The 17799-nt window shown below is 55.6% G+C and overlaps 1 protein-coding gene across 5 annotated transcripts in view; it reads left to right on the plus strand.

Annotated features, from left to right (window-relative positions):
• The first annotated feature begins 2231 nt into the window (after positions 1-2231).
• DDR2 (discoidin domain receptor tyrosine kinase 2) overlaps positions 2232-17799 on the plus strand; it is a 77866-nt gene continuing 62298 nt past the window's right edge. Inside the window, exons 1-2 of one of the 5 annotated variants that reach the window (XM_033094079.1) lie at positions 2232-2302; positions 10085-10212. The gene's annotated coding sequence lies outside the window, so the exon portion shown is untranslated. Of the gene's footprint in view, positions 2303-2573; positions 2807-3168; positions 3188-10084; positions 10213-17799 lie in introns of those variants that run through there. The other 4 variants (XM_033094078.1, XM_033094077.1, XM_033094080.1 and 1 more) reach the window with 4 other exon arrangements.

A 17799-nucleotide genomic window follows, 5' to 3' on the forward strand; every position in this document is an offset into this window, starting at 1 on the left:
GTCTTTGTCCCTTAGTTCTGTCTTCACTCAGCGGTTCTCCCCAGAAGTCTCCTTGGTCTTCACCCCACCAGACTCCTGACAGGGCTGCCTGGTCTCCTCACACAGACCCCAGCTGTCTGGGTTTGGAGCCATGTCTCTGGCTCAGGCTAAAGTCCTTGTGACACATCATGGACAGATGGCCCTGCCTGTGGAGGAGAAGCACCTGAAAACCGGTGTCATTACTCTGGACACACCCTTGTACTTTTTGGACTCCGTCCTTTGTTAGCTCTGGGCTTTATGAAATGATCACTGCTTCCCGCATGTGACCCGTGGTCTCACCAAACCTGTGAAATGATAGGTCATGCTCCCTTTAACGCAGAGAGGTCAACCACTACAGGCCTAGGTGTTTGGGGAGAATTCAGGACTATTTCTTGCTTTTAAAATTTTTTCTCGAATAATTGACATCCGTCAGTGTATAGGTGTAAGTGTACAGCATGGTGATTTGATTTACAGACAGTTTTTTTTTTTTTTTTTTTTTTTTTTTTTTTTTTTTTGTTTTTTTTTTTCTGTGCGAGGATGACTGCAGTAGGTTCAGCTCACATGCATCTTCTCATTCGGATACAATAAAAGAAAAGAAAGAATGAGAATAAAGGAAAAGGATTATCTCCTTGTGATGGGAACTCGTAGGATCGACTCTCTTAACTTGCTCACGTATCAGGCAGCGGCGGTAGCCGATGTCACCATGGCTCGTCCCTGAGGTGTGAGTTACTCCCCCACCTCATACTCATCTCACAGCTGGAACTTTGTGCCTTGGACCCCTCCCTGTAACTCCCCCACAGCCCTCTCCCCGCCCCCCCGCAGCCTCAAGTAGTCGGACCTCCTTTTCTATGAGTTGGGCTTTTTCATGTTTTTTTTTTTTTTTTTTTTTTTTTTTAAGATTACACATACAAATGAGATCATATAGTATTTCTTTCTCTGTCTGCCTTATGTCACTCAGTATAATACCCTCAAGGTCCATCTATGTTGTCACAAGTGGCCAGATTTCCTGTTTTTTTTATGGCTGCGTAATGTTCTGCCGTGTGTATACACACCTTCTTTACCCATTCGTCCACCGTCCGCCATCCATGTGACAGGACCGTCCACATAACCAGGTGTCTGCAGGGTCTCAGGCAAGCGCCCAGCTCTGTGCCGATGCACGCGCGCTGCGTAGGTACTGAGTCGAGCTGAATGTCCTGGCCTGTCACCCTTGGACCCGACTTCCAACTCTGAGTTATTAGAAGTGTCGTCTTGGTAGGTTTATCTGTGCCTGTCTCTCTTCTTGGTAAAATCACCCTTGTCTAGTTTTTTCCCTTCGGTCCTGTTTTTCCTTCAGCCATCTCAGCGGCTGACCTCTGAGCAGCCTCGTGACCTCCAGGTCCCCCAGCGGTGAGGCACGGGCATTCTGATGGCAGCTGGGCTCCTGTGATAATCCCACTGGAGGCTTCCTTGCCCCCCCTCCTCTTAAGAAGTATCTCATGCTCCAAACATACTAGGGAACCGTCCGTCTGGTCCCTTCCCACCCTTCTTTTCCTGGCACCCCATCTCCTTTCTCATCGTGGGGGCTGTGCAGCCCAGACAGCCTGTCAGAGTGAGCAGAGAAGAGAGGGCCCTGGCTGAGGAGCCCAGAGGAAGGAAGTGCCCTGTGAGGAGGCCGTGTCTCCAAGGTGGGCTAGGTCTCCTTCACCTCGCTTTGCCACCCGCCTTCCCCCACCGTCTCCTGACCTTGTCTGGGCTGGTCCTGCTCACAGGGGATCAGACCTCCAGGGCAGCCTGGAGCTCGGGCAGGAGTGATCCAGGCTCCGAAGGGTTAAGGCCACGTGCCCAGATGGATGGAGACGATTATCAGTTATCATTTAGGGAGCCCAGGAAGTCTTCCTCCTGGGGCCTGCACTCCCCTTCCACAGGATCTCTGGCCCTGGCCACGGATAGGGAAAAAAACGAAAGGAGGAAAAAGGAAAGAAAAGATTTTCAAAATAACTTGGGAAGTCCTTGTAAACGCTCGTGTTTCCATTTAGCAGCATGAATCCAGCACAGCAGCAGACCCTCGGAGGCAGCAACCACCTGGGAACTGAGGGGAAATGGGTCTCAGACTCTGCAAGTGTCCAGTGTTCTTGGTGGGGGGCTGGGGGTTTGCACTGACTCCGATCCTCTCAGGGGCGGGCTCAGCTCTGAGCTTTCAGGAGGAAAAACTGAAGACCAACGCCATGTGTGTGACCCAACTGTCCTGGAAGCTTCCATTGGAAGAGAACCCAAACCTTAAGCTGTGCTTGTAGCTTCAGCCCAAGTAAGAAAAATGAGGTGGGGTCGCCGGGTGGGGCCACGGCTCAGCCGGAGGGGAGGGCTTGGGGAAGTGGCGGAAGACAGCTGTGTCTTTAAGACTGTCCTATGGTTATACGTATTTTTTCTTCTATGAATGGGTTTTGCTGTAAATTATAGCTTTGCCCGTGGTCCCTTGGGTCAAAAGAAATAGTCTCTAAACAGAAAACAGCTCTGATTGGTGACTCTCCTCCTTCCCTCCCAACCCCCTTCCTAATTGAAACCAAATGTGCAATATGCTGGATGCCGGGCTCCCTGGCGCGTTCCCAGGAATCCTCAGAATGCAAGGTTTCTCTCAAAGGCGTCTTGCATCAGCCTGTGGGTGAATGCCGCCACCGGGCTCCTCCACCGGCAGAGTGGAAAAAGAAGCGCCTCACAACAAATTCTTCTTTTGGGGCCGGGGAGCGCAGTGGATTACAGCTCATTTTCTTCTTTCCACAGCTGTGCACTCCTGGATGCGCGTAAGTTACATGTGTGTGTTTTCTTTTTCCTTCATGATTTTTCTTTTCCGAAAACGAAAGCTCTGACTATACTTGTGGCGCCTCCGGAAAAGTTTACAAAGGAGGCAGAGGGGGTTTGAAGTGAGCCAACCAGGGGAAGGGGCCGGGGGCCCCTGGCTTGACGAGTCCACGGCCTCGCGCGTCTGGGAGGCCAGATTTGTGTTATGAGGGAAGAATAAAGGGCTCTAACTACCAAGGAAAATGGGAACCGAACCAAGGCGTCCATCGCAGCCGCATGTCACAGCGACACCGCTAGAGCAGAAGCCGTTGGCAGATGAGACAGGCCGAGCTCCGAGCGAGCGGGGCCGGGCTGGCGTTCCGGGCCGTCCGTGCTGGCGTTCAGGGGCCCTGAGGTTCGGAGGGACAGCTTTCGTACTTGTGCTTTCTCAGGGGAGTGGAGACTCACTGTGAGAAGGGCAGCCTGGGCTGAGGGGCCGCCGGGCCTGGATGGACGGGACGGGGAACGGGCTGCCCAGGTCGGCCGCCCGCCTCCCTGGCCTGGGCTGCCTTTCCCTTTGTTATCGAAGACGTGGGGCTGTTTGCAGTTGGGACTAGGGAGTCCTGGCTGCAGCTCAGGAGTCCCATCCAAGGGGAAGGAGAGTTTTCCAAGTGGCCGACTCTGTCAGGCCAGCCACTGGAGGCGGGAGTCCGCCCTGTTGAGCCCGTGGGGCCTCAGCACCATTTTGCCGACGCTGCCTTCACCTCCTCCCCTGGAGGAAACACAGGGTCCTTAGAGGGGCTTCGAGAGGTCACCGGGCCTCATGGCGCACATGCTGGGCTGGGGACACAGGGGCTGACATGTGCGTAATGGGGCTGAGAACGAGCTGAGGGGCTCTTGACTGCGATCCCGGGCTCGTCCTACTCCGTGTTCATTTCACGGCTGAGCTCAGTTAGCGTCACCACGAGGGTGCCAGCTCTCCACAGAGCTTCGGTGGCGGTTCCATGTTGTGGGAAGAAGAGCTGCCGAGGCCGCGCTCACACTACCCCAGGCTGCTGGCCCACTGCGTGCTTCCTGGGATCGAGTCCCCAGCTCCCCCTGAAAGGTGCTGCTCTGATTTGAAGGGTGTTAGGGCTTAGAGAAGCGGAGTGAGTTGCTCAAAGAGAGAGACGCAGCTAACAAGTTAGAAACTCAGGGACGTCTGACTCTAAAACTGCGTTCTTTTAATTGTTTTCATTTTATCCTTTTATTATTTTTAGTCGAGGTATAATTGACCTATCATTGTATTCATTTCAGGTGTACAATATAATGATTCGATATTTGTGTACATTGAGGAATGATCACCAAAAGGCCAGTTAACACCCATTCCCTTACTTAGTTGTAAATGTTTTCTTGGGAAGAGAAGTGAAACCTGGGCTCTGAATGGCTGAGTGGCAGCCCTGCCCTTACCCTGTGCAGGCCGGGGGTGTCAGGCCGGGGGTGGCATGAGAGGCTCTCAGGCGCGTCTGTGTGGCGATGGTTTGTCTGGATCTGGGAAGAGGCTGTGATGGGCGTCTGTCGGGTCAGTGTCTGGGTGGGCGCTTGCCTTTGTTAGGAAAGAGCCAGGCTTCTGGTTCAAGTTTTGGCTCCACCTCCTACCGCTTGGCAAAAATCTCTTGCCCTCTGTACCACGGCCTCCCTATGTGTCATGGCAACCAAAGTGATACGTTTCGGGGTTACTGTTTTAAGAGACATTGGACATGGTGTGTTCTGAAGCTGCAAGGGGCTGAGCACGCAGGTCCCACGAGGGACCATCCAGCACCAGGCACAGACGTGAATGGCCCCTACCATGTGGCCGTGTGCCCACCTCCTTGGAGGGAAGCTGCCCTTCCTCCTGTGCAATGATCCTGGGTTGTCTGTGTGCACCTGGGGGCCCCGCTCGGCCATCGTTCCCCACCCAGAGAAAGCAGTGGGGCTGCAGGACAACATGTCGTCCCCACGTGCTCTGTGGGGTCTAGGCTGCCCTGAGCAAGGACTTAGTCAGGACCAGTCCCCGGTTTCTCCCCCCTGAGCTTTCATGGATAAAACGCTTACAATGTCGCTTTACACAGGGGTGTTTGAGGCTCTAGCAGGGCCACTTCCAGCTTCTTTTGGAAACTGTTGATAATTGATGTTTGGAAAAAAAAGCATGGATGCAGTCCTAATGAAAAGAATGGGAACTTGGTGGCATGTGCTTCTGCGTAATGCCACGTGTGAGCAGAGTGCCTGGGGGCGGTGCTGTGACACCGGCAGGCCTGGGAGCCCCCACTTGTTCCTGACTTACTCAGTGCCAGCTCCTCAGGGCTGCTGGGGGAAGCGCTGTGATGCCGGTCCAAACCCCGCATCCACCTGTGACGGAAGGGGGCTGCGAGTTACGCTGCAGATTCAACAACAGGCATCGGGAATGGCCGCCCCGCTGGTCACTTTCTTTTAGTGAGTGAGGGTTGGATGACAGTGTGACCAAGCGTGTGGTTTCCCGGCATCGGAACTCAGGGACCCCCACCCCCCACAACCCCACTTCTCAAGGCCAGTCCCCTCCCCAGTGACAGCCTGCTCGCGGGCCACGGGGCCGCCTGCCTCGGTGGCACCAGTCACAGTTTCGGAAGGAGCAGACTCTGCTGCTGACCCCTGGTGACGAGGCAGGACACGCTTTTTCAAGGGAGACAGCACTCAGCTCTCTGAGGAGCCTGGTGTTACAGACCCTAACCAGGCGCAGGCCCATTTCACAGGGAAAATGCCTTCAGCCCCTTAGGATGGCCTATTGTTTGGATGTTATTAAAACGTGTGCAGACATGAACTGCCGTCCTGGGCCCACTCCCCACCCCCACCACCCCTCTGGTGTCGAGTGAGTGTCTCTGGCTGCGGGAGGCACCTCGTCCACAGCTGTCTCCTTCTAGGCCTTTCCATCAGGGTGTTGGCACGCATCCGTCACCTGGACAGCCCTGTCAGAATGCGACCCAGGCGCCACCGGACTGGGGAAACAGGAAGTCATCCGTTCCGTGTTCGGGCACCTGTACCGGTGACAGCCCCCTGGCAGGTCTGTTGTGAGGGTCCCTTGGGGTGTGTGGCAGGGAGCAGGTGGCTTTTCGTCCAGCCTCGTATCTGGAGGACTTGTTCACTGGTGTCGAGTAACTCAGGGAACGAAGGAAGGAACATCTGTCTTCAGAGAAGGTGGTCTTGGGAGGACACGCCGCTGTCAGACACTTGAAGGTGGAGCTACAGGTTTGAACACCCCTTAAGAGACTTGGCGTGGCCGCTCCTGGAGGTCATTCATGGACAGTGAGGGGCCACAGAAAGGTGTCAGCAAGGAAAGAAAAGGAAACTGCGGCCCCCAGGACCGGCAGAATCCACCTTCTTTCCTTTTCTAAAACCAAGACTGACTGAGCTGGAGAGGTCAGGTGCCTTTAGAGGTCAGGTGTCATTTTCCCTGGTGTTCATTCGACGTGACGTTTTCTATTTAACTCAGTTCTGAGGCCAGGATGGATTCGTTCCTCGGTCAGCATGAGTTTTTGTGCATAGCATGAAGCTCCTTGAACCGACGAAGGTGTGGTCTTCTCCTCCCAAGTTATTATCAGAACACCAGTGCACGTCGGCTACCACTCCATGCGTGTCAGGGCTGAGGGCACAGCGAGGTCTGCACCTCAGGGGACAGTTGGAGCAGACGTGGAATAAGGACGGATAGAGCCGGATGGCGGGAAAGCAGAGTGTGGGCAGTCGGGCTGCTCCTGACGGCCGGCTGGCCGGTGCACTTGGCCGTGAGGACTAGGGCCTGGGTGGCGGGGAATCTGCCCTGGCCCGGAGCACAGTCCTGCTGGGCGCAGTCAGTGACGCTGGAGAGCTCCGCATGCTGTGGGGCTGTGGGTGTTGTCCCCACCTTACAGCAGGCCCAGCGCTGTCGTAAGAAGCCTCGATGGTGCAGCACGGAGAGCAGATTGCAGGGCGGCGGCAGTGGAGGGAGGCGACTCACGAGAAGGCTGCTGTCAGTCATCCCGTCCAGACGTGGTGTGATGGGCTTTAGACCAGGGCGCAAGAGCAAGCTGCGCCAGTGACCGAAGGACACTGTGACCCGGCGTTGTGACTCAGGAGGGCCCAGAGCAGACAGAAGCCACATGCCAGCTGCCGGATGGACCCACTTCCCACAAGAGCTCTTAGGGCCTGGTCCCCTTCACCTGTGAAATCCAGGGACCCAGACGACATGGGAGGAGGGCCGCCTTTCCTTGTCCTGGGTCTTCTGACCTGGAGACGTTCTTGGCCTCCTTGCGCCTGGCCCGGGCTCGGGCTCCAGTTCCCTTCCCGCCTTCTTCCCAGCTCCTCTCTCTGCTCCACGCGTGCTCCTATGTCCATTGTCGGGGAGCCACATTCTTCATGCTCAGAACCAGACTCACGATCTCGCCGTACCCACCAGTCCCTCTTCCGGATTTCCCAGGTTCTGCGGATGGTGCCGTGCTTCTGGGCACGGGAAGCTGGACGCCGTCTTGCCCAGGACAGCCAGTCCCTGGCCAGTCCTCAGCCCTCTCCGCATTGTTCCCCCGCCCTTCCCACGTCCTTATTCCTGTCACGCTGCCCCGTCGGTCCTCTCGGGCCCCTCACAGGCCAGGTGAGGCCTGACAGAGCCTCGCGGAGCCCGCCACCCATCCCGGGTCACCGCGCTCACCCCTTGCCGGCGTCCCTGGCTCAGCCATGGCCCAGCTTTCTCTCCAGTTACCTGTTGTGGATGTCCTCAGCCCATAACGTGCCTATTCAAACTGTCCCCTCTCCTGGGACAAATGACAACATTCTCATGCTATTCCGAGAGTCAGCTCCAGTGATGCCTCCTGGGCCCTTCCCCGGACACGCGGTGGGCTGGGCTTCTCCTCTCGCAGCCTCAGTCTCTCCTGTCATCAGCCCAACAACTCCAGGACGTGCGTTTACACGCATTCCATCTCCTCAGAGGCCGGGGACCATGTTTTCTTTCTCTGTAGCACCTATGGTACACCTGGTGTGTACTAGAAGATAGAAACCTTTGGGTAAATTAATACTAAATTATTAACCTATTATTCAAAACAATATGCAATGAAACAAGCCAGTGATCTTAATAATTAATAGAATCAAGAATTAATGAGGTAAACTAATCTACAAATCTAAACCTGATAAAATCTTGGTGTTGGTGTTCTGCCGTCCTACCTTTGCGTCTGGTCGAGGGGTGACTTCCTGAAGAATTCCGATTTTGGTCCCAGTACGGGGCCAGGGGGTCATTAACTGCAGGCCAGGGCAGTTGGCTTTGCTGTGAGCTGCCGCTGTGTCCTTTCCAGATGGGGCGCCATGGCATGCGGTGCAGAGGTGGGCTTGGGGCTGGCAGAGCTGGTTGGGATTCCGACCCGTTAGCTGCCGGCCCCAGGGGTCTTACGCACGGGGCCTGTAGTTGTTGTGTGCGCTGCTGCCATTCCTGGGAACTGTGCACAAGTCAACCTCTTTCCTCATCCTCCGCGGAGGGGCTCCCCCAAGCCCCGTGCAGTGTTCCAGTTTCTGTGAGCCCACAAATGCAAACCACGCTGGCCTGTGTGGTTTCAGAGGCGGCTGCGAGGCCGAGATGGGCCCAGGGAATGCCGTGCCGTCTTCCTGGCCTGCTGAGCGGGAAAGCAGACAGGCGACAAGCGTCTCAGGAAATGCCACTTTGTTGGGGGTGGGTCCTCCCCCATCTTCCCGTGTCCTGGCCCCCTCATCTCCAGACTTCCAGGGAGACTAGGCCTCGGTTCCCTGAAAAGCCAGCTCAGCCCAGGACACAGGGTCAGTCCCACATCCTGCTTGTAGGACAATAAAGGGAGGGTGAGACTTACTGAGCCTGAGCACCTACTGTACATGGGCACATGTACGCTTCTTTATGGCTTCAGACACGGGCACAGAACCTCAGGTGAGCCGAAGCTGAGTGGCTCCCAAGTCACATAGCTGGTCAGTGTCGGTGAGGAAGTGAACGCACACGCTCTGCACGAACTCGTGTATTGAAGCCTGCAGGGCGGCTGGGCCGTCTTAGCTGTGTGAACGGAGGTCTCCTTTAGCCTCCGAGTTGGGGAAATTGTGCACTAACAGTCACCTTTGCCACCTCCGTACACAGGGAGTCAGCGGTTTGGGGACCCTTGGGTCATGACCCTGCTTTCTTTCCCCACGATGATGTGACACTGAAGACAGTGAGTGTTTCAGGAACAAAGAGAGGCTGACATTTGTAAACATTCCTGTAAAAATAGGCACAGAAAGGGTTGGTGCGAGTTTTTCTGGAATAGTGAGGTGTAAAGCAGCATAGCAAAAGTTGTGTGTTTTCTCGAATTTTGAAGACTTCAGCTGCATGCCTCGGTAGGGAACTAGAAGACGGAGGAAAGCTGTGCAGATAAGTGACATCTGTTCTTGCTGTGTGGCCACGTGTCCCCTTCAGTGACGAAACTGGCACTTTCGAGCAGCCACCCAGCAGCCGAATGGGTGCTGAGGGACCAGGGCAGGGAGGGGTCACTGTGGGGGTCCTCTTGGTGGATACACCAAGCGAGGAAGGGAGTGAGCGAGCTGCTGACATCAAATGCAGCTGCCCCAGTATGTGGAGCGGAAACACTGAGGTGAAGTGCACAGCGTGCTAAATATGTGTAGGATTGTTCTAGAAGCCTGCAGGTAACTGGTAACAGCCGCACCTGAAGAAGGGGCTGGGCGTCAGCTGGGAGGGAGAGTGGCTTGGTCTGTACGGGGCGGGGCGGGCGGTGGTCCCTTGTTGGCAGGGGTCCCTGGGCGTCCTGGAGACGCTTTCAGGGGATCCACAAGGTCAAAACTGTTTTCATAATAATACTAGGGTGTTTTTGCCTTTTTCACCCTTTCTCTCATGAGTGTATGGTGGGGTTTCCCAGAGGTTAAATGACATTTGGTATTGCAGCAAATTGAATCCAGAAGCAGATATGAGAGTCTGTGTTCGATTTAGCCAGATATCAAAGAGATTTTTAAAATGTAAAGCAGTGTCACTCTTTTCCTTGAGTATTTTTTGAAAAGACTTACTTTTTATAAGAAAATTATTATTTATGTTAACATGCAGTTGTATTGTACTGAATTAATAGATAATGAAGTAACGATCCTCGGTTTTAATTTCTCAGTGGGTAAACATCGGGGGGGGGGGGGGCAGCTCTATGAACCCAGTCTCCTGCGGCCACGTCACGTCCCTTCCATCCCTGGTGCTTGGGGGTCTCTGTTTGACAGTGGTGAGTGGGAACGTCCAGAGGGAAAAGGGTGGGCGGAGCAGAAGTGTGTGCTAAAGTGTTGCTTTCCCTTCTTTTCCTCCATAAAGGAAGATCTACAACTGGTCTGGGGTTCAATGTTCTAGAAAGTTCTGAGGCCTGTGGCTTGAAGCAGAGAAACTAATAATTGAAGAGAAGCAGGCCGGCTGCTCTGAGAGAATGCTCTGCACCTGTTGATGTAAGTAGGACCTGTCCCTGATGCTCTGTCGCCACATGAGGTTGGGGGTGATGGCAGGAGAACCACCTCTGGCCCTGGCTGTGTCACAGGGGGCGCTCGGCCTCGGGTTCTGTGCCTGGAGCTGGTGTGAGGGGAGGAGACCTGCGTTTGCCTCAGGAAACCTGGTGTTAATGTCACGTCCTGGTCTCACTTGCTTAACCAGACTCCCCGCCCAGACCGCGGGCACTCCTGGGGGTCCTGGCTCTGGGCCCCCGAGAGCTGGGCCTTCCCTGCCCCTACAGGACCCACAGAACCTCTGGGCTCCTGGGTCCGCTTGGGTCTCTGCCAGGGTTACAGTGCTGTTTATTTTTTTAAAGCTGCCTTCGTCCAGCAGTAACGTGAGGTGCCTTACAGAAAAGGACACTTCCAGGACTCCGACCAGCTGGGTCATAGAACCAGAGTCCTGTAGTCGGGTCCGGGGACTGCAGCCCAGGCAACGCCGACCTAGCTCAGGGAATCGGGGCAAAAAGACAAGCATGACGCACAGCGGAGCTTCCGCGAGGGTCCAGGACGCACTGGCACGTGTCGTGGGCTCTGCTGCAGGAGGTGGTTTGAGTGGGACTTGGCAGTGTCAGTTGGCAGGGTCCCCAGGAGTCTGTGACCTTCTCAGCCTGGAGCTCCCGGAGCAGGCAGGAACCGTGTTCCCTTCACGTCCGCAGCTCCAGCACTGAGCACAGGGCTGCAAGGGCCGTGTGCAGGGAGAGCCCCCAGGTGACGACTGAGTCCCTGGACGACTGAGTAAATGACGTGGGCTGTGAGCTCCTGTTAGGGCAGGGGGTGGGCGGGCGGGGACAATAGCATTTTCACACTGTCCCACTGTTAGATCTCATTGCATTATATACCCCTTGGTGTTAATTATCTAGGGAACCCCCTCCCCACTTCTCCTTAGGCTCCTCGTGTGAGAAAATACCTCGGGTCCCCTCTCCCCATGGAGTGCGATGACACGAATTCCTTTCCCCCTTGATTCCTTTCCCGACTCTCGATACCTGAGAACTAAGAGGCCTTCACTTGAGCCTTCACGGCATGCATTTCAGGATGAATAATTCACAGTGGTCGGGCTGCACCTAACCACTAAGCAGCAGTTATTGCAGGGTTTCTCCGTGCCTCAAACATTATCTATCTGAGTCATCCGCTTTACTTTGCAGAAACTGTCATTGGGCTCTTCTGTTCCCCTGCCCCCCGATCTTAAGTGACTCTTTTCAGACACGACTGTCTCACTGTCTGCGGCGTGTGCCATGTGCAGCGGTGGCGTGTGCTGCACACGCCCTGCCCCGGCCGCGGCCTCACCTGGAACCGTCTCAGGTACCTGGCTGCACCCCAGTCCCGGCGTCCTCTTCTGAGCACCACAAGGCTCAGCCCTCCCGTCCCTTTGGAGACGTAATGAGTTTCAGGCCCCATGTGTCTTCCTGATTAGAAGACCAAGGAACTGAGCACCTGAACTGGAACACTTGTGAGGGAAGGGGCTGTGCTGTGGACCCGGTTGGCCTGGACGCACGGCACCTTCTCGTCAGAGGTGTCACATCTTCAGTGACAGCCTTCGGGAAAAAGCCCCCCAGTTCTGTTCAGTTGTCTATTTGGGGCATAAACTTCACAGGCTGCGTGTTTATAAGCCGGTGGCACCGTCCCCTCGTGTGCGTTGGAGCTCCCAGGGGACACCATCAAGATGGCCACCGAGCTGGAGGCTGGCCTTTGGGGCCCAGGGTGCAGGCGTCCCCTCTGCCCGTCCCCCGCTCCCTTCTGCTTTGCAGCCTCCACCGGTTGTTCTGGTTTCTCTTTTCTTTCTTGTCTCCCTCTCTGTCTGTCTTTCCTTCTCTCCATCTGTCGCTCACACTTTCTTCTCTCTCTCTCCCAAAATGGCTCTTTCTCGTGAGGGCAGCTCCCGAGAGCAGCGCTGCCAGCATTAATTTCTCCTTTAAAGGAAACGCTTCTATTTCCAACTGTGACTGGATTTTCTTTCAGGAGTGAGAAGCTGTCTTTCCCCGGTTGTCTGTTTCTCATGAGTCTGGTGGGAGGTCTGTCTCGTGTGTCCTGGAGGTCATGTTTTCTAAGGTGTTGGCGGCGGGGGTGCCGTGGGGAGGGGTGGAGGGGGCCTGTGCCAGCCTCAAACCCGGGGGTGTCTGCTCGTTGCAGAATGGGTGATGGTCCAGATAAACGCGACAGGTGCTGCACAAACCTCAACATCTGAGATTTCGGAATCGGGCTGTGCCAGGCTGGTTTCAGAGCCGCTCTCCTGGGTGTGCCCACAGAGGAAAGGGCCCGGTGGGGGGCAAACGGGGTGCCGTGACCCGAGGTCAGCTCAGACCGCTGGGGGAACAGGGCTCCGCCACAGACCGGCCGCACAAGCTGCGAGCAGGCTGGTCACACGAGGAAAGGCTGTTGGGCGAGAGAACAGTGTGCTTGCGTTCGCTCGTGCGGTCTCAGCACTTGGCGTGACGTTTTCACTCCCGGAAATAACCACAGCATGCCTTGCTTGCCTGTGATGTGTGGGGACTCTGCAAATGATCTGAAGGGGCACAAACATAGGTAGGAGGCAGCCCCAGGAGTCGCTCACACACGTAGGGTAAGAAAGGAACAAGGAGAAGCCGCTCAGGGACGTGAGGCTGGGCCCGGATGGTGGGCAATGGCTGAAGGAGGCAGAGGGCACTTGCGCTGGGTGCCCAGCGGACGACGCTTGGGCTGTGCAGACCTCGGAGGCTCGGCCGGCCGTTGTTTCTTTAAAGAGAAGGTGTGGGTCCATCTCCATAGGTGGAGTGTCCTACGGAACAGGGATGGCGCTGGCCGTGTGGGAGGCGGGGAGGGAGGACAGAGGGCCTCTGTGGAGAGAGGCTTCGGGTCCAGGGCTGGAAGGTCAAGCGGGAAGGTCAGGTGGCTGCCAGGCCGGGACCGCTCTGGCCGCTAGCTGGGCCAGGACGCCTGGCCACCGTCTCCGGGCTCTAGCGTGTGCGTGGTGCTCACTCTGGGAGGGGCGGCTGAGCTCTTCCAGATGTTCACTTCTGACGCCCCTGCTGAATGAGGGGGCAGCTCTGAACCAGGCCTCAGGTGTCGTGCAGCGAACCCCCAGGGGAGAGACGCAGGGCTCACACGTGCATGAGGTGCTTTGAGTGGCGTTTTCTAAGGCTGCAGCCTACTGTCTTGCCGTGGTGTTCTCAGCTTGTAGGAGTAGCCACAGACGGCACTGCCCTCCAAGCAGAGGGAGGGCTGCTGGCCAGAACTTCCTTCCACCGTTTCAATGTTCACTGCCTTGTAGTCCTCAGTTTGCATTCGCTGTTGTACGTGGGGTGGTGGGTGCAGGAGTGACGCCGAGGGGTCCTGGGCCAGCGGTCAGCATCTGCCCCTGAGCCTGACCCCTCCAGCACCCCCGCTCCTGGGCACGGAGCCCGGGTCCCTGCCTTCAGATGGAGGAGGGGGTGGGCTGTCCCTTGTAGGCCCGCAGCATGTGTCACCGCTGTCTCACTGTCTTATAAGAGACATTCGTTCAAACTCTATAATGATGAATTTTTGTGTGTGTCTAAGGTTTGTCCCCTTGACGGGTTGTGAGGCCCTGTCCGTGCAGGTCCGAGTCTCCATCAGGTGATTTTGCTTTTGCGTGACGTGTAGCCCGTATTACACTCACATTGTTCTGTTTGGGGCAGAGGACCGGGTGGGTGGTCTGGGCTCCTGGAACCCGCCTGCTGCCGTGTCCCACCCCAGTACTGAGTCTCGTAGAGGACGGTCCAAACGGGCCTTTGCGGCTGAAGGGCTCTCACCGGCAGCATCACGACCCCCGAGCTTGCCGGCCGGGCAGACTCTCGGCGTCAGACCTCAGAATCTGTCATGGGATCGCCGCTGGGCCACTTTGGTCTCCGACATGCTGTCCCGTCACCTGGGATTGCGCTCAGTGTACACACTGACACTGTCCCCGGTTACCTAGGTAACGGCGAGACTGCAGGGCCAGCGGCAGCTTCCTTCCTAAGGGTCTCGCTGGGCCTCATTCCTCCTCAGGCCGACACTCCTGCCCAGAGCAGCAGGCCTGTGGCAGAGGTCGGGCCCGCGGCCTGACCGCTTTGTCAGAACACGGCTCTGCCCACTTCCTCCATGTGGCCTGTGGCATCCTTGGTGCCGTGGTGGTCAGGTGAGTGCTCCCTGCAGACCTGAGACCAGCAAGCAGACCATCAGGGCCTTTGTGGGGGGTGGGGGTGGGTGGGAAGTGCTCACCCTGCCTGTGAGACGCAGAACGTGTCTGGAAACAGAAGGAAATAGCTGTGACCTTTGGCCCTTGTGGCAAAATTTGCATCTTAATCCATCGCAGAGAAGCTGTGTCAGAAACCTACTTCCCAGGTGGGCAGTGAGGAGTCCCTAGCCCCAGGTCCATCCAGGTGACAGGTGCCGGTGTCGAGGCCCCCCCCAAACACGTGGTCGTGATCGTATTGAGCTGACCCTCACCTCCCCAAATTGTCTCCACCAATGGTTCAAAATGAGTGGGACTTTCCTCAGGAATTAGAAAGAGCCAAGAGGAGGTTCTGAGTAGAAATTCTGTGTGGAAATGTTCAGGACCGTGGAATACAAGCAGCCTGTGTGTGGGGGACCCGCGTTTACCCCTGAAGCCCCCGCCCCGCCCCAGACCCTGGGCTCCAGGCCCCATCCTCTCTCGCAGGGAGAATCCCACCACCCCTCCCTCCCTGCGGTGTCGATGGTGAAACGACGGCCCTCACGGGATGTCCAGGGGCCACGGGCAGGGCGTCTGCTCCCAGACGGGCAGCGGGAGGTGTGGTGGGCCGGCGGCCAGGCCATCCTGGAAGGAGCTGGTGCAGAGCCAAATTCCAGAGGTGGCGGGTGCAGGAGACTCAGGGTCCTTGTTCCTCACCCAGAGTCACCTGGGGGCTCGTGGGTCTTCCACACACTGTCTGCTGCTGTTCTAGTTTTACTCACTTTCTTTCCCTGTCTGCAAAGCCCAGGACACTGAAAGGGTTTTCTGAGGCGGTGGGGGGAACAACAGTGGGCGTCTTTGCCTCCATTCTCGACTCTGTCTTACCTCCCACGAATTCTGAGCGACTGTGGGAGCGAGTTTGGGCCCCACGTGTGGTGAACCCACTGCCCTGTTGCCCGGGGAACAGATAGTAGATTCGATGAGCAAGGCCAAGTGTCCTCTCCTCCCACCTGTATCTGTCTAGTCCTGAGAGCCTGGGCTGTGGAACCATCACATGGAGAACGTAGACGGGAGGCAGGAGGGTAAGTTCCAGCTGACACGCTGAGTGCGTGATCTGGCATCACACGTGAAGGACTGCAGAACGGGACGGAGCGGAGGCTCGGAGCCCGTGGTGTCCCCACGTGCACTCTGAGGACAGACTGTGCGACGCTGCAGCAGAGCAGAGAGACGGGACCACAAGGTTGAGCTCCCAGATTTGGGGGAACTAGGGAGCTTAAAGAGTGGGCACGAGACCCAGGGCTTGGCTAGTAGCGCCCACCTGCCTAGTGCTCAGTCAGAAGTGGGGGGCACAGCGACCAGTGCCTTGCACATGGTTGGACCTCGTTCCGGGGGTAGCAGACCAGTGGGTCGGGTGTGGGACAGCGGTCAGGGCTGTGGCTTCGCTCCAGCAGGCCCTGGTCTCGCTGGTGTGTCAGGTGGGACAGGCCAGGAGGTGCGTGGGGGCCGTGACGGGCGGGTGGGCGTGGCGGGTGTGGAGCAGAGCTGGCGGGGCATCAGCCCTGGAGAAGTCCCCTCACCCTGGCAGGAGCCCTGGCCAGCCTCCTGTGGCTTTGGATTGAAAGCCAGCGAGTGCATCCAAGGGGAGGTCATGAGAACACCGCCGGCTGGCCGTGAGGACCAGGAAAGCGCCGTTAGTCTTCTTGTTGTAAAACTTTGCTTTGCAAAGCGTCGGGCCAGGGCACAGAAGCCTCTGCGTGTGGACGTGGGCCCTTCACTGGAAGCCCAGGATGGAATGTCCCGTGATTTCCCGCTGGGAATCTGAGAGGCTGGGAGAGGCCGGCGGGGGTGGTGGCGGCAGCGGGACAGGCCGGGTGTGCGGGGTCCGGGGACAGAAGCCATCAGGGGAGCAGATGTTAAAGTTCGTTAGGCTGTTTTCTCCCTTCAGTCTGTTTTATTTGCTCCTGTTAGGAAATATTTGTGTAATTAAAGAAAAGCTATTAAAATGGAGAAACTACTTTCATTCAGTCAAAACCCTAGTGCTTCTCCCTATATAATGAAACCCCCAGAATTCGTATGAACAACCTTAAAAATGTTCATACTGTTTGCTGCAGGAATGTCACTTTGTGACTCTGTTCTGAAAGGGACAAAATCCATGCACAAAGGTGGTGCCTTAGGTACAGAAGAGAAGCACTCTAAATGGCTAGCACTGACGGTTGGTTACGTACATGCATGGTGAACCTTAAAACTGATGGTTGTGAGAATTTTAGATAACACAGATAACGTATTTGTGGTTTTCTAGTAACTGAAATTAGGAGTCATATAAGGGTATTAAGTCAATTGTGTAAAAATGCACAGAAAAAAAGACCTGAAATGAAAATATGCCAAAATATTAACTGTATTCGAGTTTCGGTGAGGAGATTATAGGGACCGTTTTGGTTCTTCATACAGTTGAACGTTCATAAATAAGCATGCATGCCTTTCGCATCAGAAAAAAGGAATTTAAAAAGTTGTGTAGTGTTTAAAAGAGGGACACTATTATAAAGCTCTGTTTGTTGTTTTCAGGGAGAGCTTGTGGAAAGCTTCGATGGCCTCCTTCCTTCCCTGGGATTCTGGGGTCATTTTCGCTCTCAGGGTCTGTCCTGATAAATGATGTCTACACGCCAGTCTGCTCCTGGGACAGAGCAGCAAGTTAGCAAGTTTGCTGCTTGAGCTTTGCTCCGACACGTGTGGTCGTTCTCTGTCACCTACGTGGAAAAGCAGATGCGAACCGCTGTCTGGTGACAGCGTCTTTCCCTGTCACACCCCTCCTCTTCCCAACTCTCGTCCCATCCGTTCCCTGCACACATTTTCTTCTCAGTCATCCCCCCTCTCAGACTTGCTATGTCTCACACGTGTCCCCAGCTTCTCGTTTCTGAACCTCTCCTTGTTCCTGGACAGAGAGGACCAGGGGCCTCTTTCCACACGACAGGTGGCGAGTGCTGTGTGGCCACCTCTCTGGATCTTGGGTGGCACGCCGGGGCCCTGAGGGAGAGTGATAGGTGGCAGCAAGGCTCCTGGCAGCTCTGAAGCCTGGCGAGCTTGTCCCCTCACTGCCTCAGGTGTGCTGGTTCACCTGTCTGCACCTGGCCTCAGGTTGTGACCCCCGCTCTCCACCTGTCCAGTGCTGCGCTCCCGAGGTCATGTTCCTTTTCTGTCATGATGTGTCCCCAACGGGTCCAATTACCCTGTTTCCCCCAAATCAGACGTAGCCAGACAATCAGCTCTGATGCGTCTTTTAGAGCAAAAATTAATGTAAGACCCGGTCTGATATATTTATTATATTATATTATTATATTATATTATATTATTATATTATATTATATTATTATATTATATTATTATATTATATTATATTATATTATATTATATTATATTATATTATA

The sequence above is a fragment of the Rhinolophus ferrumequinum genome, chromosome 22, assembly GCF_004115265.2.
Source record: "Rhinolophus ferrumequinum isolate MPI-CBG mRhiFer1 chromosome 22, mRhiFer1_v1.p, whole genome shotgun sequence".
In the NCBI taxonomy this organism is placed as follows: Eukaryota; Metazoa; Chordata; class Mammalia; order Chiroptera; family Rhinolophidae; genus Rhinolophus; species Rhinolophus ferrumequinum.